General features: G+C 43.4%; 1 protein-coding gene and 1 long non-coding RNA gene across 4 annotated transcripts in view; one reads left to right on the top strand and one right to left on the bottom strand.

Moving 5' to 3' along the window:
- Positions 1 to 24177, top strand: part of Nr5a2 (nuclear receptor subfamily 5, group A, member 2) — a 119870-nt gene that overhangs the window by 90597 nt on the left and 5096 nt on the right.
- The window catches only part of LOC102547822 (uncharacterized), a 92465-nt gene continuing 68686 nt past the window's right edge, over positions 399 to 24177 (bottom strand). The window contains exon 5 of the long non-coding RNA XR_015635979.1: positions 399 to 1446. This is a non-coding gene — a long non-coding RNA (uncharacterized LOC102547822). The remainder of the gene's footprint in view (positions 1447 to 24177) is intronic.

The raw sequence follows: 24177 nt of genomic DNA, 5'->3' as shown, positions 1-24177 counted from the left end.
CCAGTTAAATGGAAATTACTGGTCTCAAACACATAAAGTATGAAGGTTTCATATAGGAAGCCCAAGCTATTAAGTCCTATAGAGTCTGTCCTTTTTAAGGGAAACAAAGCCTGTTAGAAAACTTAGCTTTTTTTCTCGAACAAAAGTTAAGGAAACCCTAAAACAGCATGCCCTCTTTCCCAGTGGCACTGTGTGCAAGAGCTTTCAAGCATAACGTTAAATGCTTCCTTCATATCCGTATCAGATTCAAGGTGCCATGCAGAGAGAGGCAAAGTGAAGAGTAGAGGGTACCATGTGAACTTGTGAGCCAGACATAGTGTTGTCTCACCACAATCCCAGCCTGGTCTGCATGACACCCTGCTAATCATTAGATCAACACATAAACAAGCAAACTTGTGCATGTTTTAAGATACCTTTATTGTCAAAGAGACGAACTTCAAAATCTGAGATCTTGGTCCTACTGTCTAGAAGCCAAGCACCCGGGGTACAGGGAGGTGGGGCTGATCATCTTTCCTGTGAGTGACACCGTGGTTCATCCTGAGTGACAGCTTCCTTAGTTATCAAACGTCAGACACCAGAACCTCTGCTGTAGGCTCTGTAACCTCTGCTGTGGGTGTAAGCTTCATCCTTCATTCATTTCTCCGTCGGATTTTGTGTTGCTTCTTTGACAGCGTTCCACTTATCATTTTCTATTGTAGTTGTTTCGTGTGCCCCACAGCCGGAGTGCCAGCTTGGACTTCACTCTGTATTTGAGCACCCAGCATCATTCCTGGTGATGCCCCTCATATTAGAAAGCAATGGTGGCTTAGTTGGCCAGTTCATTTGCGATTGGCCATCTTACTTACCATCAACTGTGGACAGTGAAGTTTGCACTCATTGTTTCTGAGCAGCACCGCAAGTTAAGCTGTGTTTCATGCGATATTTTTAATGCCATCTTTCCCCTGAGAGCAGGGAAGGCCACCCAACATAAAAATCACCCACGTAGTAAGTAGCAGAACTGAGTTGTGCACACATTAAGACACCAAAGGCCAGATTTCTGCAGATCTCCCCACTGGTTTTCTGGTTAATCGATTAAGGAAACCATAAGGGTCATCTCAACGCTTGTCAAGACAATGGTAATTCATTCTAAAGTAGACCAGTCAGGAACCTGGAGGAAATCTTTCTAGACCCTGCTTGAAAGCGGAAGCTGAGTAAAATGTTAAATGTTAAATGGCCAGTTCCTTGCCTTTACCCTTACTCTGCTGCAGCCCACCTGGCAGCTTTCAGACTTCCTTGTTCTCTGTGTCCCAGTCTAGGGAAGGCTTGCCAGTTTGATCACCGCAAAGTCAGAGAAGTACTGTAGATGCAGGATGTTTTATGCTGGTCACCTGCCTCTGGTCCCATCTTGACAAATAGTTATGAGCAGAAGGGTCAGTGGTCACAGTCTGGGTTGCTCTTGATCAAAAACTTGAAGAACCGGAAAATAAAAGAAAGACCGGAAAGAGTTTTAGTAATTAGCGATTTCTCCTAAAACGAAGAGAAAATAAGCTGTTGTTGTTGGCCACAAAGAATTCTGAGGTAAATGGACTAGCCACATGTGCTGGCACCAGGCCAGGGCAGTGCGGATCAGCGGGCCTGGGCCCCTGGGTACTGTAACAGTATCGTTTCTAATTATAACTTCAAGGAAATTCCTCTCTCAATGAGGTAGCTAGCTGCTGCAGCTTATTCTTCTCTTACAAAAGAAGACTGCATTTAGCATTTAAAAACACCGTGGTGCATTTTCCAGAGTTCTGTCTGATTTGAGAATCTTTGGAATTTGGGGAAAACCTAGGCCACCACTACTGCCATGTTTGTTATTCCATTATCTGACGAGTGCCATAATCTGGCGATTCTTTCTCCAGGAACCATTTCTCTCCATATCTCTCCAATATATTATTGGGCAGTTATTTTCATTTCATTCAAGTTGGCTGTACCAGAGTAAATAAGCTCCTGTTACCTCATGTCAAAACCAACAATCTTATTTATTATGGTTTATTAGTGTGAGCTGTCATTCAGAATTTGTACTTGTGACTATAAAATGACTTTGAACGTCTTTCTGCCCGTCTTCTGAACTGTCTGCTCATGTCATTAGCCCATTGGGAAATGCTTTTTTTTTTTCCTCCATCTTTATTAAATTGGGCTTTTCTTATTTACGTTTCAATTGTTATTCCCTTTCCCGGTTTCCAGGCCAACCTCGCCCTAAATCCCCCCCTCCTATAGTGGTGTTCCCCTCCCCACCCTCCCCCAATTACTGCCCTCCCCCCAACAATCACTTTCACTGGGGGTTCAGTCTTGGCAGGACCAAGGGCCTCCCCTTCCACTGGTGCTCTTACTAGGCTATTCATTGCTACCTATGAGGTCAGAGTCCAGGGTCAGTCCATGTATAGTCTTTAGGTAGTGGCTTAGTCCCTGGAAGCTCTGGTTGGTTGGCATTGTTGTTCATATGGGGTCCCAAGCCCCTTCAGCTCTTTCAGTCCTTTCTGATTGCTTCAACGGGGGACCTGTTCTCAGTTCAGTGGTTTGTGACTAGCATTCACCTCTGTATTTGCCATATTCTGGCTGTGTCTCTCAGGAGAGATCTACATCCGGCTCCTGATGGCCTGCACTTCTTTGCTTCATCCATCTTGTCTACTTTGGTGGCTGTATATGTATGGGCCACATGTGGGGCAGGCTCTGAATGGGTGTTCCTTCAGCCTCTGTTCTAAACTTTGCCTCCCTATTGCCTGACAAGGGTATTCTTGTTCCCCTTTTAAAGAAGGAGTGAAGCATTTGCATTTTGGTCATCCCTCTTGAGTTTCATGTGTTCTGTGCATCTAGGGTAATTCAAGCATTTGGGCTAATATCCACTTATCAATGAGTGCATACCATGTGTGTTTTTCTGTGATTGGGTTACCTCACTCAGGATGATATTTTCCAGTTCCATCCATTTGCCTATGAATTTCATAAAGTCATTGTTTTTGATAGCTGAGTAATATTCCATTGTGTAGATGTACCACATTTTCTGTATCCATTCCTCTGTTGAAGGGCATCTGGGTTCTTTCCAGCTTCTGGCTATTATAAATAAATGAACATAGTGGAGCACGTGTCTTTGTTGTATGTTAGAGCATCTTTTGGGTACATGCCCAAGAGAGGTATAGCTGGGTCCTCAGGTAGTGCAATGTCCTATTTTCTGAGGAATCTCCAAACTCATTTCCAGAGTGGTTGTACCAGTCTGCAATCCCACCAACAATGGAGGAGTGTTCCTCTTTCTCCACATCCTCGCCAGCATGTGCTGTTGCTGTAGTTTTTGATCTTAGCCATTCTCACTGGTGTGAGGTGAAATCTCAGGGTTGTTTTGATTTGTGGGAAATGCTTTCTTTACTCATCCCAGGGCCCTCCCCTCTTCTAAGGATACAGGGATGGATGAATCATTTTCCTGTGTGATTCTTGCTGTTTGTTTTTTTGTTAGGAAGTCCTTCTCAACCTTTAAAGTGTGTGTGTGTGTGTGTGTGTGTGTGTGTGTGTGTGTGTGTGTGTGATATTTGTTTATCATACCATCCTTCCCCATGATATCTTCCAATTAGTTAATAAACACATAGCTAAGTATTTTTTAAGTAAAAGCGCGTTTACCAGTCATTTGGAGTGGATTTTCTATATTTTACTTTTGAAAGATAGGAACACTATAGTCAAAATGAAGATGTATGTTTCATATTTAGACCATTACAATGCTCAGACTTTCTCTTTCTCCCTCTCTCTCTCTCTCTCTCTCTCTCTCTCTCTCTCTCTGTCTCTGTCTCTCTGTGTGAGTGTGTAGTACATGAGATTTTATTTTTCTTATAGGTAGCTAATTGTCCCAATACTACTTACTACTTTCTTGTTTTTAAAAGTTGTGTCTTTTATATATTCAAAATTTTGTGTGTGTGTGTGTGTGTGTGTGTGTGTGTGTGTGTGTGTGTGTGTGTACATAGGTCTCTTTCTCAATTTTTCTTATGCCATCGACCATTTTGGTTATTTCAAAGTAAATTTCAGTGTGTTTTAGTCCTTCTTAAGAAGATTTCTATTTATCTTTAGCAGTCCTAGAACTTACTATGGTTGGACTCAAGCTTACAGAGACCTATCTGGCTCTGCTTCCTCTGTACTGTGATTAAAAGTGTGCACCATGTGCCCAGCTCCTTAGGCTCAATGTTAAAAACTGGTTTATCGGTCGCATTTCAAAAGTGGTCTTCATTGTTCCATATAAACTGTATGTTTGGGTCGTTACTCCCCAGACAATTAAGGTGAGTTTTTAGTGGGAATTTAGTTGCGTTTAGGAATTGATTTTTGGGAACGTGATTTACTTCTCCGAAATGAAATCCTGTCATTCATGAACATGGTTTCTTTTCAGTGGGTGGGAGTTCGCTGACAGCCTTTGGGGAAGCTGTGTGGTCTGTTGGTTACGCTATTCTAGCAACTTCCTATAGTTTGTTACAGGGCAATGGCTTTCCTTGTCACCTTCTCATTAGTTAATATTCATCACACACTGAATATTTTTAAGCGAAAAAAAACGTGTACCTGATTCCCTTATTATCTGAAATGACTTTTCTGTAGTTTAATGTGGACTTTATAACAGTTCAAAAATGAAGACAAACATGAATACATATTTGTCTTTTCCCATATTACTTATATTATGTTGTTGGTTATGTAATGCTATTTTGGAGCTGTGAATATAGCTCTACCTCTTACAAGAATAATTCCCAAACCTCAGGAATTAGTATGAACAGTTTTGTTTATCTAGAAGGTAAAGAAGAAAATACATTGTTGCTTTTGAAGAAATACATTGTTGTCTTTGAAGATAAGCAGCCTTCCTTTTTTTTTTCTTTCTATTTCAATAGAGTCCCCTTTTTTACTAACTTGTTCTCATTTTAGGTAAATTCTTTAGTTGAAATTCTCTTGATCTATTATTCTTTTATGCAAGGAATCGGGTCTTGAAAGTTGCTTCTTTTTTTTTAAAGATTTATTTATCATATTTAAGTACATTATTGCTCTCTCAGACACACCAGAAGAGGGCATCGGATCTCATTACAGATGGTTGTGAGCCACCATGTGGTTGCTGGGAATTGAACTCAGAACCTCTGGAAGAGCAGTTAATGCTCTTAACCACTGAGCCGTCTCTCTAGCCTGAAAGTTGCTTCTTGGCACAACCATAATTGTATCTGCAGAGACCATGGTGTTCAGGAAGTCATGTGTGTCACTCTTCAGAACCTGTAGGGGGCGCCACTCACACAAGAGTCTATGCCAGAGCCTGTGTGGCTCATAACCCAAGTGGCCCTCTTTTGTGGGACTATATTTGCCTACAAATATTTTATGTCTCTATTCTGCTCTTTGGGGCGTTTAAAAATCCACAGTTTCTCAAGCAGTGGGCTTTTAATTTCTAAGCAAATACCAGTTTGGCCATGCTTTCTTTTCTGGAATGTAAATCACAGGCCACATGTCAGGGAGACTCCTTTTGTAGCGTGATATTTAGTTAATTTTTGGAAGTTTTTGGCTTGTGTAATACAATATATTTTGTCAAGTGTCGAGTTCTATTCACTACCATCATTCTGATCATTTTAATGCTTTTTTGTGGTAGGCTCTTACTATTATTGAATGATAGTTCTACATATGTTTTTTTAATGTGTGTGTCTGTTTGGGGTATGTGCATCTGAATGGAGATACCTTTGAAAGACAGGCTTAGACTCCCCATGCACCTGGATTTGTAGGTGATTAAAAGCACACCAACCCTAACCAACCCAGCAATCTGAGGAACTTCTGCCAAGTCTTTAAACCCTGGAGTTGGTTTCTGTTCTGTCTTCTAGAAATCCCGTACCATTCATGTTCTCAGGCAGGTCTCAGACTGCCACAGAGGTAGACATCTTACTTGCTTTCAAACATTTAGGCACAGGCACCCAAGAGGCTTAAGCTTCACAAGAGATAGCTTTATAGGATAATTATACCAAGTAAACTACATTAAATTATCTGTAGTTACCAGAGATTCATTGCCAAATATAACTTTGGTTTTCAAAATGTCTACTTATAAAAAATGGTTGGTATCTGAGCTGGCTCAGCCGGTAAGGAGGCTTGCTGCCAAGCCTAATAACATGAGTTCAAACCCCGGGACACAGGATGGTGAAAAAAATTGTCCTCTGACTTCCACATCATGTGTATGCACAACAACAACTAAATATGAAAGATCACTACATGCAAGATACCAGATAATTAAATATTAACAAATTTACTAAGCGTTAGCTAAGAGTCATACAATTTTAGCATTTACATACACAAGCACACTGAGTCCAGGCAAGGGCCTTGTGCATACCAGGTAAAGCATAACAGTCACTGTGCTACACCCACAGCCAATGACCCATCTTTATGTTTTGCATTGGTTTCTAAAGATCCTCCTAAGGCAACTGACGTGTCCTTAACACTCCAAACAGAATGACATCAGAGCCTGCAGCTCCCGTTCCTTAGCTGTGACTGCTGTAGGAGTCTGGCTAAGGAGGTAGTTACAGGGCTGTTTTTCACTGAGATAACAGCTGTGATTTTTTTTTAAATGAATTCTTTAATTATGTATATGAGTCCACTGTAGCTGTCTTCAGACACAGATCAGAAGTGGGCATCGGATCCCATTACAGATAGTTGTGAGCCACCATGTGGTTGCTGGGAATTGAACTCAGGACCTCTGGAAGAGCAGTCAGTGCTCTTAACCTCTGAGCCATCTCTCCAGCCCCAGCTGTGATTTTTTTTTTTTAATAGCCTTCACAAAAAGCATCCATGGGTACCAGTCAACCAGGCATCATTCTTTACTTCTAGTCTTTTTTCAGGCAACCTAAGGCATGTTTATTCGACTAACAAGAAAGGGTTATTTGTGGTCATTAAACATAAAATAAAATTAAGTTGGAAATAAATTCCAGATGATACCATGTGCAAATCACAAGGGTGGCCACTCTTCCTGGTCATTCTTCAGGTCTCTGGGGTTCTTAGTTTCTAGACTAGCAGGCCAGATGGGGTTGGATCTCAACAAATCTCCCAATATTCTCAGTCCTTGACAAATTTGAAGCCAGAGAGATGGCTTAGTGGTGAAGAGGCTCTAAGGCCTGTTGGGCGCCTGAGCTCTGTCCAGAACCCACATAGCATAGCTCATGGTGTCTGTAACTCCAGCAATACACCTGCTGCCTCTGACCTCCAAGGTGCCTGTGTTTACACACACACACTCACAGACAGACAGACAGGCAGGCAGACAGACAGATACACATGTACAGATAATTACCAATAAAATCTTTGTAAAAATTATTCTAAGAGAACTGCTTGTTCTAAAACAAGCTTTATAATAGCTTATAAGACATAGGAACAAGTCAGCAAAACGACCATTGAATATTCAGTAGGTGTCCAGCATGCAATTAAATAGGGATTAAATTCACTACAAAAACAAAATCAGTAACTAAGTAGTTAATCGTCATGTTCGTCCAAACAAAAAGAAACTCCAAAAAGGGGGGGGGGGGTGTAACTGTTGAGTAGAGAATGAGTGGAGATGTCCAGGGAGAAGGGAGGGAGGGGGGTTCTGAATTGGGGTGATAGAAGAATTGCAAGCTGATAGGGGAGACATTTTTTAAAAGCCACAAGTCCTGCCTAGTGGCCCTGGTGACCCTGGGATGCCACAGCTCAGAAGGCTGAAGCAGGAGGATTTTGAGCACTTGGTCACCCTGGGTTATATGGTGGGACACTTCTCAAAAACAAACAAAACCATCTAGGTTGTTAACATCATCTATTTGTGAATGGCCTTCCCTCTGTATATCTCAGTGAATAATTATGACAATTGATCTCTGGGCATTTTCTATCCTTTCGTCCTCTCCTTCACGTCTTCCTTTCCTCCTTGTCTCTAGCTACACTAGTGCTGTGTGGCCCTCTCAGGAGGGATTATGGACGAACAGGATCAGCTGCAGCCATGGGTGGGATACTAGGAGCTTCCTCCCCACCCCTGCCTATGCTGTCCCAAAGATCAGCGGTGAGCTGTGTCTTTAGAATTTGCATCTGGGGTCCTTTGTCTGTGGTAGGACTCTTATATTAGATGAAATATAGATACAAATATATAATATAAAAAATATTTAAAAAGAAGCTTCTTTCTATTGTGCTTATGACCCCAGAAAAGACACTGTATCATGGCTCCTTGAAAGAAAGCACTCGACAGCTGTTGTCACATCTGTGTGTTGCTCACACTTAACACACCCCAAAGTAGAGGAGGAAAGGGAGCCCCGCTTGCAGCACCCTGGCAGCTCTCAGCAAAGCCATAGCACGGTTACTCATGTCACAGGTCAAGAACCCACACCCTGGAGCTCTTCGGTACTAATAGCTGCCCCTATAGAGCTTCAGCATACATTTATTTCCACATTGTGAGCTCCTGGCCATCGCTTAGGACCCACATGTTACTTCTTCACAGACATCTGCTTGATTTCCTTGAAGCCAGCCCCCCCCCCCCAATTGAGCTTCATGTAGCATTTGCTCTATCAGAGTTATCCTATCATTGTGCCTGTCACTTGTCTGAAGTTCATAATGCCCACGATGAGTGCACAGTAGAGGAGTTCACACAGCCTGTAGATGGCGAGTGAATGGGGAAGTGGCTAAATGAATGGGAATTGAATAGAAGCCATAACAAAGTATGAAAAATACATTGTCACCCTCTGTTCTTCCTTCCCATCCCCCACTTCCTCCCACCCCTGCCTCCTCACCACCTCCTTTTCCATTCAGTCTTGAGACTGTTGACGAAACCAACCAAGGCAAGCTTGAAAACCTCCCAACCCTCTTCTGCCTCCCTTGGTGGATGCCTGCTAGAAGGAACAAACATCCATGCCGTCCGTAGAGGAGTTAATGGGCAGGCCATCCTTGTTCCTTTTTTATGGCATCCACCTGGTGTAGAGACAAGCAACTCTTAGACTCCAGTGAGCGCCATCCATATTTAATGTTCCATGCCATCACGGTTGAGCATCTTAGATGGTTATCAGCACCACTTAAAAATATGACTCCTTGTTAAATAATTAATACAGGTGATGGGGAAGCTTCAGGCAACGCTCAGAGCTCTGGTAATTAATGGGCTGGTTACAAGATGCAAGGGAGATGGCTTAACCACTAAAGCCACCGCATAGGTCTGGATGTTTGTTGTGTGTGTGAATGGCACAAAGATTTGGTAGTGTTGAGCGTGGGCAGTAGGGGAGAGGATCATAGCTCTCTCCAGTTTAAACACAGGCCTTCCTCATGCCCCAAGACTTCCCCCAGGTCCATTAAGAGCTGCAGTAGTTCTTGGTACCTTTTTTGAAGACAAAAGCTGAGCGTATACATCTTTTCTGTTCCGGAATCTGTTTTATCCACCTCCCTTGAGCATCAGGGATGCACCAAACTGTTGTTTGTTTTTCTTGCTTGTTCTCAACATTGTTGACCGTTCTCAGAAATTAGCCTCAAAGCTTTCTTGGAGAAATTAGTCTGCACCATCTCAGTTCTAGGAATTGAGAGCGGAAAATGGGGAAAATGGCCCCAGAACTGCTCACTAGCCCACCCCACCCGCCCTGAGTAAGGAAGAGAAAAAGCTTTATCAGATGAAACATTGTCTCGAGTCCTTTTGTGCCATTCTGGACAGTCAGTCTGGTAGGAAGTATTGGGCGATAATAGGACGGTCTTTTCAGAGAGAGCCCCGGGTTTCACGTTAGCAGGAGCCATCTATCAATTCTTAGGATTATGCGGTGATTTACTGTCAGAGCACCATGTATTCTGCGATTTTCTGCCTCCTGTGAAACATTGTGCTTTCCTTTTCTATTGATGTATCAACTATAATAGTTACAAGCAGCTACAGAAAAATCAATAGCTAGCTTTCATTACTGCGTACATCAAGTCAAGAGCCCCAGTCTGCTAGAGCATACCTTGTTAGATACTCACCAATGGAAGAAGCTTGAGCACTACTGTTCTTTCCAGATCGAATGAGAAAGATCAACTTAGAGGATTCTAAGCATTCAGATTTTATAAATATGGCACATGCGCACACACACACACACACACACACACACACACACACATACACACACACATGAATTCGTGTGTGTGTGTGTCTTCTAAATGGAAGCATAGAATTCTATGAAGGGAATGGACAGATATTTAACCCTTTTATCCAAGGAAAACAAGCATTCCAAGTTGAGTGTAAAGTTCAGTCGCTGTGCGTTCTGTTCTGTGATTGTCTGAGGTCAGTACTAGGTTAGTGACCATTGGCTATTACGTTCTCAACACCCAGGCAAGGACTGGGCAGGCCTCAGAACTACTGAGCTAAGTTACCCAGGTCTTAAGCAAAGTTTCATTCTCTTTGTGAATGCATGTTTGCAAAAGAAAAGCGTTGATTGTCTTTGGATCACATTGAACTCCCAGAGAGCACATGGCTAGAGACTAAAACACATTTCCTTGAAGGCAGGTCCTCTGGGGGCTGTCAGAGGCCCTAGCCTTCTCCAGAACTTCAGCCTTAATTTGGGCCACACTCCCAGAGACTGGCAAAGCAATTCTAAGGAGTCCTGGTTCTGATCCATGTGAAATCATAAAACCTATAAAGACCCCATCTCCAAACATCACTTCCACAGAGTACCAGTCCACAGAAGTAGCTGTCATCAGCCATGGTCACCACTCAATTTCAAACCCCGGTGTATTTTCATCTTGAGGACTTTTATATATATTTACATATATTTAGCAAGAGAGCAAATCTGTGTTTTAAGAATTATGGTGACGATGGTGCACACCTTTAATCCCAGGGTTTGGGAGGCAGAGGCAGGCAGATCTCTGAGTTTAGAGGCCAGCCTGGGCTACAAAGAGAAACCCTGTCGAGAGAGGAGAGAGAGAGAGAGAGAGAGAGAGAGAGAGAGAGAGAGAGAGAGAGAGAGAGAGAATCTTAAAACTATAAAATACTTTTTGAAATATCTCAGCAGCATCCAAAGATATAAAACCTATTAACAAACCTAGACCTTGAGGAGCAGATCAATCTCCCCGAGGGGGCCATTTTGAAATATTGATGAGTCTAAGCAAATGGTTTGATTTCTCTCTGTTTTGTCTTGAGGGGGTGAGAGGAATCGTGTCAGCAATGGACTGCACAGATAGCCTGTTTTCTTTCATAGCCTTCCCAACTCCTGGGGACAGTGCCATAGATTAGCACTGAGTGCTTGGTGTTCTGCAGGGATTGTGCAGAGAGATCCTTGTGTTGGCCCTTGGTGGTTTTAACAGAGATCTGGGGAAGCCAGCAACATGCCCCCCACCCCCTCCTTCTGCACCCACTTCTGGGAAGAAGCACTTCATTACCTAAGCTAGTTAGCAATAGTGACATCAGCAAGGTTAAATTTTCCCTTCCCAGACATGGACTTGGAACCTGTAACCTTATAACACAAAGGGTGTGCGCTTGTGTTCTTGTTCTCTCTCTCTCTCTCCCTCCCTCCCTCCCTTTCTCCCTCTCTCTCTCTCCCCTACTTTTTCCCTTTAGGACTATAGCAGCTTGCTGCTCCAGCTGGCCTACTCTAGTACCTCATTAAGGTACTATTGTTAAGTACCTTAAACTTTTTTTATACTTTGTGTGTATGCATGTCATATGAGTTTCTGTGTAGTCCAAAAGAATATATCAGAGTAGCAGATAGCCTTGAGCCACTTGGTGTATGTGCTGGGGAACACTAAAGAGCCCAAATGCCATCTCTGAGCCACCCCACCCCCCAGCCCCCAGCTTAATAAACCTGCTTTTAATCTGCTCATTCTAAAGACAATTGGAGAGGTGTGTGAGCACCATTCAGATGCTCAGTGAATCTCTGCCTGCCCCATACTTCCCCTAGACAGCACCTAGGCTTTTAGTACAGCCTGAGGGATGGATCCTGAGCTGGGTTAAAGGGAGCGCTTTTTCCCCAGCTCCCCAGGAGAGTGTTTGCTATGGTTTCAGCCAGTTCAGTGCCCAAGGTCAGAGGGAGCAGACTCCAGCAGGAAAGGAGCAGGATGCTCCAGACAGCAGGGACTTTCCAGGTTGGCTGTTCTGAGCTCTGTGGGGTCAACACTGGTGGGGAAACCCAGAATGACAGCAGCTGTGCCACTGACCCACCTGGCTCCCTGACAGAGGCATTGCCAGTTACATACATATATACATGCATTCATACATACAGATACTTATTTGTGTATATGTATATACACAAAGTAGGTATTTAGCACGTTTTAAACAGAGATCATTGAAAGATTTCTTAGGCAGAAATTGTGAGTATATAAAGAATTGAGCAATGGTGAATGAGTGAATTTAGAAAGAAAGAAGGGAAGAGAGGAAGAAGGGAAAGTATGTTCGTAGCATGACCAAACATGCACATCGAGCAAGGGCTGCTCTGCTTATGGTTTCTTTAATTAGTCACATAAGATTTGAATTTTCTTCCCAATTAGGGAAAAAAATAGGAGGCACAGGTCAGCATTTCTTTACTTGTGTCCACATAAACACTATCCTATGATCTAGTCAAGTTCATGAATTAATGTTATATTTTAGTAAATTATTGAAGAACTGACCTCGGGTCTTTTCTCCTCTCACAAGCGTTCTTTTTACTTTTGAGCGTCAATGTCCAGAAGCGACTCCCAGATCCTCCGTGCCCTTCAGAGCCATCCGTGTGTGCTGGCGCCGTGCATGTGTGTATGTGCTTTCAGTGTGCTTGTGTAGAGTGTCTGTGGCTGGCCCCACGTTTCTGATGTTAATACTGTCTTAAATACCCAACTGCCCTTGTCCTGGACACAGTTGGGAAAGGGTCAGGTCTGGGCCAGGCACCCTCTTCTGACTGTGTCTAGCCCTGCAGGGGAAACCTGCAGGCAGCCTGTGCAGTAACTAGCCCTCGCTCACCCCCACCCAACGAGGAGAAAGGTTCACTCCCAGGGAAAGGACACCACGTATGCCCCAGTTGCCCACTACTTGAAGGCAGAAAAATCTCATCAGTAGGGACTTCTGGCTGCTCTGGCTAAGCATCTGAGAACTAGTTGATCACCAGCAGGCAATGTACCCAAAACTACTCACTACTGTCTGAGACTCCAGCTCCAGGGAATCTGACCGACCCCCTTCTTCGGAACTCAAGTACCCACCTCTACCCATGGAGGGGGTGCAGTTTGAGCTTCAGAAGGTCTATGGGTCTAACTCTGCAACCAAGAAGTGACAGGATGTGCAATTCATCTCCACTCAACACCAAAAACTGGTAACACAGAGCAAGACAGAGATGGGACACAGAGAGTGGAGCTTAGAATATAGTGGGTCAGGGCTCTAGGCCCAGCTTTGTCATTAACCAATGTTAGAAGAAATACTTGTCTTAAGCATTCAATCAGATAGTACTAACACCAAGAGGTGTGAAATACTGGTTGCTGAATTAAAATTAGTGAATGAATTGTAAGCACAAAACTTTCGACCACTTCAATTGAAAAAAATTTTTTTCCGGAGCTGGGGACCGTGCTAGGCAAGCGCTCTACCACTGAGCTAAATCCCCAACCCCCACTCACACTCTTTCTACTATGGCTTTGCACTCAGATTTGGCCTGGAATAGATTGTGTTCTTGGTTACACATGCAAACCATATCGTCAGCGATTCCCCCATGAAGCTCCTGGGAAGACTGTATGGGTTGTCTTATCTTTAAACATGAGGTCCTATGAGATTGTGGTTCCACAGTGGCAGCCTAAGCAGAGTGAGCGTCTGGGGGACCTGTTCCCTCCCTCTCACGGAAGGCTAGTGGAAGGGTCAGAGACGCTCAGTAACACTCTTCCACTCTTCCGTGGGGGCTACTGGCTGGAAGAAGGTGGATTTACCAGCTTTCTAAGGCTGTGGTTTCCTAGGAGAGAACTGGGTGAGCCAGTGGAGACGGTTGTTCATACAGGCAGCACTGCAGGGAGAAGGGCTGCTGTCTTTTGACTCAGGTATTGTAGTCTTTAGTGGACTTTTGTTGTTTTGTTTTTAAAGATGAGAAAACTGAGCTGTAAAAAAGCATGGTTTTTAAACGACATTATCAGATATAAAATATATCATGATCACCATCTTAGCGGAATCTATTTGCACTTCTAAAATCATAGAGGAGGATCACTTTCCTTGGCGGACGACAAGCTCCTGGAACTCCCTAATTTCCCCGCTCGATCTCCGCTATATGATCACACAAATACGAAACAGATTGGTGCTATAGATTTTCTGTCTTTCACAGAGAAACACAAATCCATGAGCAAATGAATGAATTATTAATTTAAGTTGTGTCCAAAACCAAGATAAGTATTTGGATTTAACGAGCTTGTTAGGTAACCAGTTTTCTTTTTTTTTTTTTTTCCCTTCTTTTAGCACCCTACCCCAAAGACCCTATCTTAATTCTTCAAGCCAAATAATTCCAGCTAAGTATTGGCTTTCTGGATAATTTTTTTTCTTATTTTCAACCTCTGTCATACTGAGCAGAATTTTAATAAGCTAAGGGAAATGATATAATAACAAGTAAAACGTGCATCTAAGTCTTAAAAGGCAGCTTTTATTTTAGCTTCAGAAACTACTGAAACCCTGGCTGCATAGCTCTTCGTCCATAATGCCAGTTCTCCCGGGCCCTCCACTACAGAAGTGTACGGATTGTCGGGTATTATCTGGGACAAATGGAAACAGCGTCCCAAGCAAAGCCCCACTAAAACAGAACTTTTCAACTTGGCAACCAAAACCCAAATATGCACGTTAATATTAAATGTACACTATAAATATTAAAGAACCGCCATTTCTGTAACCTCAAGCCAGCGCTTTCTGGGTTCTACTAATGGAAACCAGACATGTAAATGTTAAGCAAGGGTTTGGTTCCTTGCACCCACAAACCTTGTAATTTCAGTCTCCGGGCATCAGACGCCCCCTTCTGGCCTCTGTGAGCACTGCATACACAGGTCCACAGACAGGCACACAAAACATTCATCCACATCAAATAATCAATAATTAATCATCTGTTGTCTCTTTCTAAGAAACAATAAGAGCAGGGTTGTGGGAGTATTAAAAAATTATAAAATGGATGGAAAGGCTTTGGCTGTTGTTTAAAGAAAACTTTTCTTTCTCAGAAAGCCAGTATTGTATAAATGCGTAGGCCAAATTACACAGTGAATCTCTTAATCCCCTGATGTTTCCAGTTCTGCTGGTTGAAGCTGAATTTATTTCTCCCAAGTAGGATCTTCAGAACCCAGAGTGTCCCAACAAAAAATAAAACTGATACCTATTATTTAAATAGTGGGGTTCAGATTGGTCGTCCTTAACTGGTGACCCCTTAATAGGACATCCTGCTGTTTGAAGAAGAAATTCTCTTGTTACATGGGTTTTTGCTTTGTGTATTGGGATAAGGGGTGTTTTTATGGGGACAGGATCTCACCATGAGACTCTAGACTGTATTATAATTCCCTATGGAGTCCAGGCTGGCCTTGAACTCACTTCCCAAGTGCTCAGATGAAAGGCATGCACACCTTGCTTTGGTTTATCTTGACCTGCTATTTTTTTTTCTTTTTTTTTTTTCTTTTTTTATTTTTTTTTATTAACTTGAGTATTTCTTATATACATTTCAAGTGTTATTCCCTTTCCCGGTTTCCGGACAAACATCACCCTCCCCCCTCCCCTTCCTTATGGGTGTTCCCCTCCCAAACCTCCCCCCATTGCCACCCTCCCCGCATAGTCTAGTTCACTGGGGGTTCAGTCTTAGCAGGCCCCAGGGCTTCCCCTTCCACTGGTGCTCTTACTAGGATATTCATTGCTACCTATGAGGTTAGAGTCCAGGGTCAGTCCATGTATAGTCTTTAGGTAGTGGCTTAGTCCCTGGAAGCTCTGTTTTTTTTTCTTTTTGCTTTTTCCCGGAGCTGGGGACCGAACCCAGGGCCTTGCGCTTGCTAGGCAAGCGCTCTACCACTGAGCTAAATCCCCAACCCCCCTGTTATTTTTTTTTTAAGTGATAAGTATTCTTTGAAATGGCAAGTGTACAATACTAGGTTTCCCACTTCTATTGATGTGAAAGGGTACAGGAAGTGTGGCTCTCCTGTACTTAGAAAGAACCACACTCTCCACGTACCTCAGAAGACAAACCATTGCAAAGTCATTGACATGGACGTACATCACCCAGAGGTCTGTTGCTGGGCAGGACACAGAGGACAGAGGAAGCTGCATCTGTCTTTCTGGTATCTCCCTGTCCTGAGCAGGATGTTTCTTTTTGACACAGTCAACACCTGGCAGTGAGGCGCAGCTCATGAGTTGCACAATGGTTTGCATAATGTGGTATGCGGTCTTTCCTCATTGCCCTTTTAAAGGACCTTTAAAACAAGTAATCTGGGACTCTTGGGAGCCTCTTTTTCCTGTGGTTTCTTCCTCCCTTCCCATCATCCTTGCACACGTTCTGTCTGACATGGTCTCCCACCCTGCCCTCCGAGAGGAACCACTGCCCGATCAGGCTTTGAGCAGCCTTGTGTGGGTGGCAGAGACAATAAGCAGCTCTGGCAACCCAAATTGTAGAGCATCCTGTAGACAGACTTGTGTTTCAAAGGAAGGGATTTCTGTAGAATGCTGAATTATGAAGGAGTATTGATTGAATGGGTAGAAGAATCTAGAAGACTCCATCTTTTGTCTCCCAGACTCGTTATAATATAGAGAAATGTTAAAAATCACCTACTTACTCTCAGCGTAGCACCCTTGTCTGCTCAGTGCATGCTATGCTCTCAAATGTTGCCTTTCCTCCTTCCTTTCCTAGACATAATCTCTGAAAGTTGATGCTGTTTGCAAAGTACTACCAAAGCTAGCAAGTTGAACAGAATTGGGCTGATAGCCGCATGCAGCCAAAATAATATTTTAATTGGCTAACCTAATATTTGATCCAGGTTCATAAAAGTTTGAAGTCAGATAATTAAATGCAAATACGGTCTTCATCCCAAAGACGATAAGAATGCCTTTAAGCTAATATTTTTTTAACAAGAACTGTTCAACAGCGCTCTCTTGTAAATTTCATCATACCTGAGGCAGTTTTCCTCATTCGATTAGCTAGGAAGCTGAATTTATCCCGAGGCAAACCCGACATCTAGTACAGGCTAAACTCCCCAACTGGAGCTTAAATTTGGCTTAATATATCCCCACTTGGATCTGCCTGTTTAATTCTCTTTCATATGATCGCCTTGGTTTATTCATAGTCCTGACTCGCCACCTGAACAAACCGAACCTCATATCTTATTCTAGAGAAGAAGAAAACTTTGCAAAAAGCCACCGAAGTTCCTGAATGGAAATCAAAGCAAATGCATAGCTCAAAACTGTTTCAGGATGTGACTGTAAGAATGGAGGTGTGGTAGGGCTGTGACTGTGGCTGTCTCCTACTCTGGAGGGACAGATGTTTTCCATGAAAGGATACAGGGATTGTGACTCCCAAGACCAGACATGGCAGCTACATTTCTGATGCTCACGTGTGCCCTGCCATTTTATCAAACATCGTTAAGTCTGTTTCACAACACAGTTTTCTTTGAAGTTTAAGGACACCGAAAGACATGAAGTAATAATGCCTCCTTTAAACTCTGTTTCTTGGTTCAAAACAGTCAGTTCCCTTCCAGGGACCTCATCCTGTCCACGAATGTGTAGGTAGCTGTTGTCCCTGTCACCTGACCTGCACAAGCCAACAACACTCCATGGAGTGTGTTTGCTGGCCTTAAATTACAGCACCATGTCTCAGCTTTCTTCTGTGGTTTTGGTCCCTGAGGATTTTGGAAGTTAAAATGTTTCTAGGTACATAACTAGGTTTATAATTAGGCACATAGTGTGGATGCCGAGCCTGAGGATTATGAATTCCAGATCAGCCTAGACTATATTGATAGGACCCTATCTCATATTTTTAAATGATCTGTGTCACCTGATAAGGTATCCCCAATAAGCCCAAAATAGTTGTTCTAGAAGATGTTCACATTCACTTCACACATTAAAACAAATGTTCTTTTCCTCTTTTCATATAGCTTAATTTCTACAATTTTTAATCAGGCTGTCCTTTCTCTAGAGATAAACTATAGGAGCTGTGTTCTAGACCCTAAATTACTTTTGAGTTTGACAAAGCAGTAGTTGGCACTGCTGTCTTGCAAAAAGGGTGCTCAGTAAATTCCCATCCCAGTGATTTTTTTTTTAATTTCATCTTCTTGGGAGCTAATAGAAGTTATCAAGTAAAATAATACAGCGCTGTGTATGGGACGGTGCTGTGTATGAAATAAGAAATATGAGGGAGGCCGAAGGCTGCCTCCTCCCAAGAGAACGTGTCTAGCAGCAAAGGCAAGAATGAGCCAAGGACTAGTAGATCGAACGCAGAATAAAGCTTAACGCAACACAAGCAAGGGGATAGCACAGGCCAGTGTGTATGAAATAAATATACAGGCATATTGTTTAACTTGACAAAGGCAGAGACCCAGAGACATCATCTTAGGCTGGAGCCTCTCGTGTTGCTGTCCTGTAACTAACACACAAATGACCATGGAACACCTAATGGGCAAATGGGATGTCACGGAGTCAGTCATGGACAGCGGTGTCTGCTCCGAGCCTGGGGATCAAGACCAGTTACCCGAACGAAGGTGAAGGAATGAAGGTCTGTTAGTGGGGCCAGCACAGGCCCAGGCCCGTCTGAAAACAGTTGGTAAGAGGGGTGAGATCAGACTGGAGAGGTAAATGTCTTTAATCGGTAGCCCAAGGGCAGTGGCAAGCCATCAGAGAATTTCGAGCGCACAATCAGATTCCCATTTAAAGCCATCCTTCTGACTGTCCTGAAGAAAATGGACTGGAGGCAGGCAGCATTGGAAGAATTGAGAGTAGTTAAAGGGGTTGCCGAAGCAATAAAGGCACGTTAGGGCCGTGACAGAGCAAAGGATAGATTGGAGACATAATTAGGAAGCAGAACCAACAGGAGGACTTGGTGGTGTGAATTCTTTCCATCTCAGACTTGTAGTCAAGCCAGACACCTGTAATTGGATGGATTTCTGTGAGTCCAGCACAATACAGGTTTAGAACAGGGGAGACTGGGCTGAGTTGTAAACGCTAGGAACTTAAGACGCTCCCTAGGATCTGGGTGGGGAGGACATAACTATGCCCGAAGCCAAGTTTATTTGGCAGTCTCCAGCATGGGCGTCGACAGAGCCAGTGATGACTCTAAGCATGGTAAAGTAGAACGTCCCACGTGGAAGACAGAAACTGCACTCAGACAGAGCACCCAGCAAGACTCCTGATTGACTCTGTTTCCCCACACAGCACAGTCCACAGTGGAGTTGGGGTCTGTTGCTTGCTTGCTGTTAGGGAACAATTCTATGTGAAACAAAACCTACAGTGAATCCAGTGTGGAAGGACAGCGGCAGCTAACCCCTGACCAAAAAGAGGAGGGGGAATAGAATAGAATAGAATAGGATAGGATAGGATAGGATAGGATAGGATAGGATAGGATAGGATAGGATAGGATAGGATAGGATAGGATAGGATAGGATAGGATAGGATAGGATAGGATAGGATAGGATAGGATAGGATAGGATAGGATAGGATAGGATAGGATAGGTTCATAAAGGGTTGGGGATTTGGCTCAGTGGTAGAGCGCTTAAGCGCAAGGCCCTGGGTTTGGTCCCCAGCTCTGGAAAAAAAAAGAGAAAAGAAAAAAAAGGAAAAAAAGAGAATAGGTTCATAAACTTCAAAGCCCACCCCCATTGATGTACTTCCGCCAACATCCCCAACAGCGCCACCAACTGGGGACCAGGTATTCTCATAGGTGAGCCATTTCTCACCACAGGCAACAGGCCCTGTAGCTAACTGAGCCACCCCGTGTACTTTCTAGTGTACTTTTTGTATAAGATTGTCGGAAGTTAAGACACGGATGCAAGGGACATTCTCCATATATATCCATGTTCCTTGAGCCCTGTGTGTTTGTATCCAGTGGGGCTCTGACCTAAAAAAATGTGGAAAGGGTGGATGAAAGTTGCCATCTGAAACTTCTAAGATCTGTCAATGTTTCCTTTGAGTGATCAAAAGTACATAGGTGCTCTGTCTGCGTGCATTGCTCCATACACACAAGAAAAGGGACATCAGATCCCAAGATAGTTTCGAGCTGCCATGTGAGTGCTGGGAATTGAGCTCAGGACCTCTGGAAGAGCCACCAGTGCTCTTAACCAGTGAGCCATTTCTACCCTCTTGAGATTTTTTTTTTTTTTTTTATTGAAAAATGGAAGCTGTAAGTACTTCTGCCTTACTTTAATTTTGGAAAGTGAAACATCAGAGATTCTAATGTTTGCTCCTGAGAAGACAATCACAGGGGAAGGGGCCAGGTTGGTTGAGGCTGAAGAAGACCACACCCACTTTCCAGGTGTTTCTGGAAGCTCGGCCTCCATGTGGGATCTGAACAGTAGAAGCAACACTGACTTGAAAAGGACTGTTCGACTTTTAAAGGACCCCTTGAAATGTGGAAGCTATTCGTGGTTTGTACACGGAAAAGCTGGCTCTGGGGAGCTGAGTAACTTGTTACTGGGGCTCGTTAGGAAGATTGCATTAGAGCACTGTTGTCATTGGTTTTGTTGATCTCAAATTGGACCATGTGATCAAATGGTCTGAAAACCTCTCTTGTCATTGAGGAGACCCCCAAAATCTCCCCTTTTCCCTGAAGACTGACCGTAAAACAAACGCCTAAGGGGAAATGGTCAGGCGAGTGTTATTCCGAGGATGGCCTCCTTCTGTCCTGTTCAGAGGTTTTGTCTACGGGACTCTATGTGCCTGGCATTCCATCCATCTATTGCTTAGTTCTCCACTCACCTTCTCTACTCGCCTTTTAAAACAAGTGGGCTAGAGAGAGGGCTCAGTAGTTGAGAGCACTGACTGGATCTTCCAGAGAACCTGGGCTTGTGTCCCATCATTCAAAAATTCTTTAGGCCTTACCTCTACCAAAAAAACCTTGACGTAGCCCATCCAGAGTGGCTGTAAGGTCCCACTGCTCCTCTGTATCACATTCAATGAGCCACTTACAACAGGAACTGCTGTTCCTGTATCTTCAGTATCTGGCTCAGGTTCTTCTGAATGAGTTAAATTCACGCATCATGTGTTTGGAAAGGGAAGTGTCTCAGTTAGGGTTCCCATTGTTGTGAAAAGACACCATGACCAAGGCAACTCTTGTAAGGACAACGTTTCATTAAGGCTGGCTTACATGTTCAGAGGTTCAGTCCGTTATCATCAAGCGTTCAAGCAGACATGGTGCTAGAGGAGCTGAGAGTTCAACAACTTGATCGAGCTGCAGGAAGACTGACTCTCTCCTTGCATACTGGGCAGAACTTGAGCTTAGGAGCCTAAAAACCCACCCTGACACTGACACACTTCCTCTAACAAGGCTGCACTTCCTACAATAAGGCCACACCTCCTAACAGTGCCACTGTACATGGGCAAAGCACCATAGGAAGAGTTGCTGGGATGTTTTGCAGAGAAAGGTCAACAGTTGTAAGAGCCTGTGTTTCTCCAAATGTAAATAGTTCAAGCAGTTTGTGTACCGGTCATTCTCAGCCTTCCTGATGCTGTGACCCTTTTAATATGGTTCCTCGTGTTGTGGTGAGTCAAACCATGAATGCATTCTCTTTGCTACTTCTTAACTGTAATTTTGCTACTGCTATGATTCAGAATGTAAATTTTATCTGTTTTTTGATGGCCTTAAGCATCTCCTGTGAAACAGTTATTCAACCCCTAAGGTGTCGCAAACCACTGGTGGACATGGTTTTAAGAGCAGCCCCTCCAAAGGGTTATGATTCTTGTTACTAATTTACTAAAGACATTGAATTGTTCTAGTGGGTGAAAGTGGCTCTCGGCTTAATATGCATATTATAATTTCATGGTAGAGGGGTTATAGGGATGAATTTGAAATCTTGAGTCTCAGGGTTTATTGGAAACCCAGAACAGAGTTTGATTTTAGGCAACTGCACCAAAGATTCAACTCCTCTCCTCTCCCTACCTCTTCCCTCCCCAACCCTACTTTTATCACTGAATTTTGTTCATATAAGTTTCCTGACCAACCTCCAAAAGTTATTATGGAATTATTTATACAAATTATTCAAATGTATCCCCTTAAAATACTTTTAAAACTTTCTTACAGAAAGTTCTTTTCCCTCCCATAAAAAGAAAAAGCCCTTCTTCAGACAAAGCCCATGACAATACCTATATATTATAGCCTGTTATCCCTCTCCAAGCTTCAAGGAAAAGCCATCCCTCTTTCCCCTCTTTCCCTCAGTTTTCTCTAAAAGACCGGGTGTATCTCAGGAAAAGATACCTAGTCCTGTTCCCCCGCCAGACCCCTGGCTCAGTGAAAGACCCATATTTGAACGTGAATGCAACAGCAAGGTCGCTGGCCCTCCTGTGACAGTGACCAGGGAGGCCAAGGGTTCATCTTCAGAGAGGGCAGAATCCTGCCAGTGACAGAAGTCAGTGCAGTAATGTATTCAAGAAAGCCTAAGGGTTTACTTCTCAATAAGGCTGGAAAAAAAATCTGAGCGCCCCACTGTGAGCTTATCATAATGCGCTACACAGAGAAAGTTGGTAATTAGTCCCCGAGTGAATAAAGTCTTACTGAGGAGACATTGATACTTAGAGGGAACGCAAAATGCTCTTGCAATCATCAAATTTTAAAGGCTGTAAGAAAGGTTTGGGGGAAGGCCTCTGTCTGTTTACACACAGTCTCTACCGCAGAATTCGTAATAACTAGTGTTTCCTTTTTGTTTTTGTTTTCCAATTGTGTGAGGATGAAGGCTATGTAAATTCCAAATGAGTGCAGACTGCCAAATGCAAGGTGCTTGAGGTCAGGTGTAAAACGCCATTGAGCTGGGGGTGGGGGGGTTCTGGCCTGGGTCATTCTTTTCCTCCAGCTGTGGTTTGATGTGCAATCCAGATGTTTCACACCAGTGTGTTCTGGGCGATCCGTACTGCAAGTCTGGGTACTTGTCCATTTAAATTGATGGCATTTTTAAATGTTTGTGAAAAGACAGGAACTTGTGTAAAAACTAACTCAGTGGTTGATGTCAGAATACATCACAGGAAATCCCAGGTTTCCTGGAGAGAGGTGTTATTTTACCTATATTTTGGCATTACCTTTCTGTTCCTTTTTAGTCCTCGTTAGCTCGTCTCTGGACCATTTAGATTGGTTGGAAAAACAAAAACAAAAACAAAAAAAAACAAGGTTTATCTTTCAGGCCCAGAAATCCATGAGACATAGGACCTGAGGGAACCATTACAACTCCCATGAGACTGCAGCCATGCTTCTCATGCGTGCCACACCGACCAGGGAAGGGAAGCCCTCATGGGTAAAACGTGAAAAGCAAGTCTCTATTTGGACCACAAAACCAAACCACAGTGAGATTTGATAAGGGAAACACTATGCAGTTTTAAAAAAAAAATCTATTGTGTATGTGTAAAATTTTTCAAAAAATTTTGAATTTCTAATTGAAAAAGCATATTGGTTCGCAGGATCATAAAAGGGGACATTTCATGATTACAGTCAATCAGTCTTGTGAAAATTCACCAACAGTGGAAAAGAACAGTAATCAGTGTATCTTCTGAGGGTGCCTTGACTAATGTGTGGTCCTCTCTGCAGAAGCTTGAAGTCTCTGTAGGGAAACGGGTCTATAGGGAAACGGACAGTTTCCTATAATAGATGGAGGGAGGGTGCTCCATGCAGGCAAGAGCGCAACGACCGAACAAACAAGAGCCAGCCAATCATCGCGGCCTTCTTTTCTCTTCCCCTCGCATGCTTCCCATGTCCCGCAGGCCTGAATAGGACTCACAGGCCTGTTTCTGGGGTAGCGAGATGATCACGTGGGCCACCATACCTGGCTCTCCTCAGTTTGTCTCCCTCCGACTCCCCCAATCTTATAGTTTAAGGAGCTTTGCCACCAGCCTTGACTGAGATGCTGTCTTTGGGACAGTTAACAGCATACACTGTATTATATACTTAATGCTACATTTATTCCAGCAGCTTAGGGGGTAATTTAGTCATATGAATTCTACCCTGATGATTGAAGGGAGAATGTATATTTGGCCAAAATAATGCGAAACGTTTTGAACTTTTCAAAGACTACCCATGTGGACCAGTGTTTTAAATCTGTTCAGTTTAGAATAGTATACGGATAATCTGCTTTGTAATTGTTTTTGAAACA

Source organism: Rattus norvegicus, chromosome 13 (assembly GCF_021556685.1).
Source record: "Rattus norvegicus strain SHRSP/BbbUtx chromosome 13, alternate assembly SHRSP_T2T, whole genome shotgun sequence".
NCBI lineage: Eukaryota > Metazoa > Chordata > Mammalia > Rodentia > Muridae > Rattus > Rattus norvegicus.
This window is presented reverse-complemented; position numbering and strand designations above follow the sequence as displayed.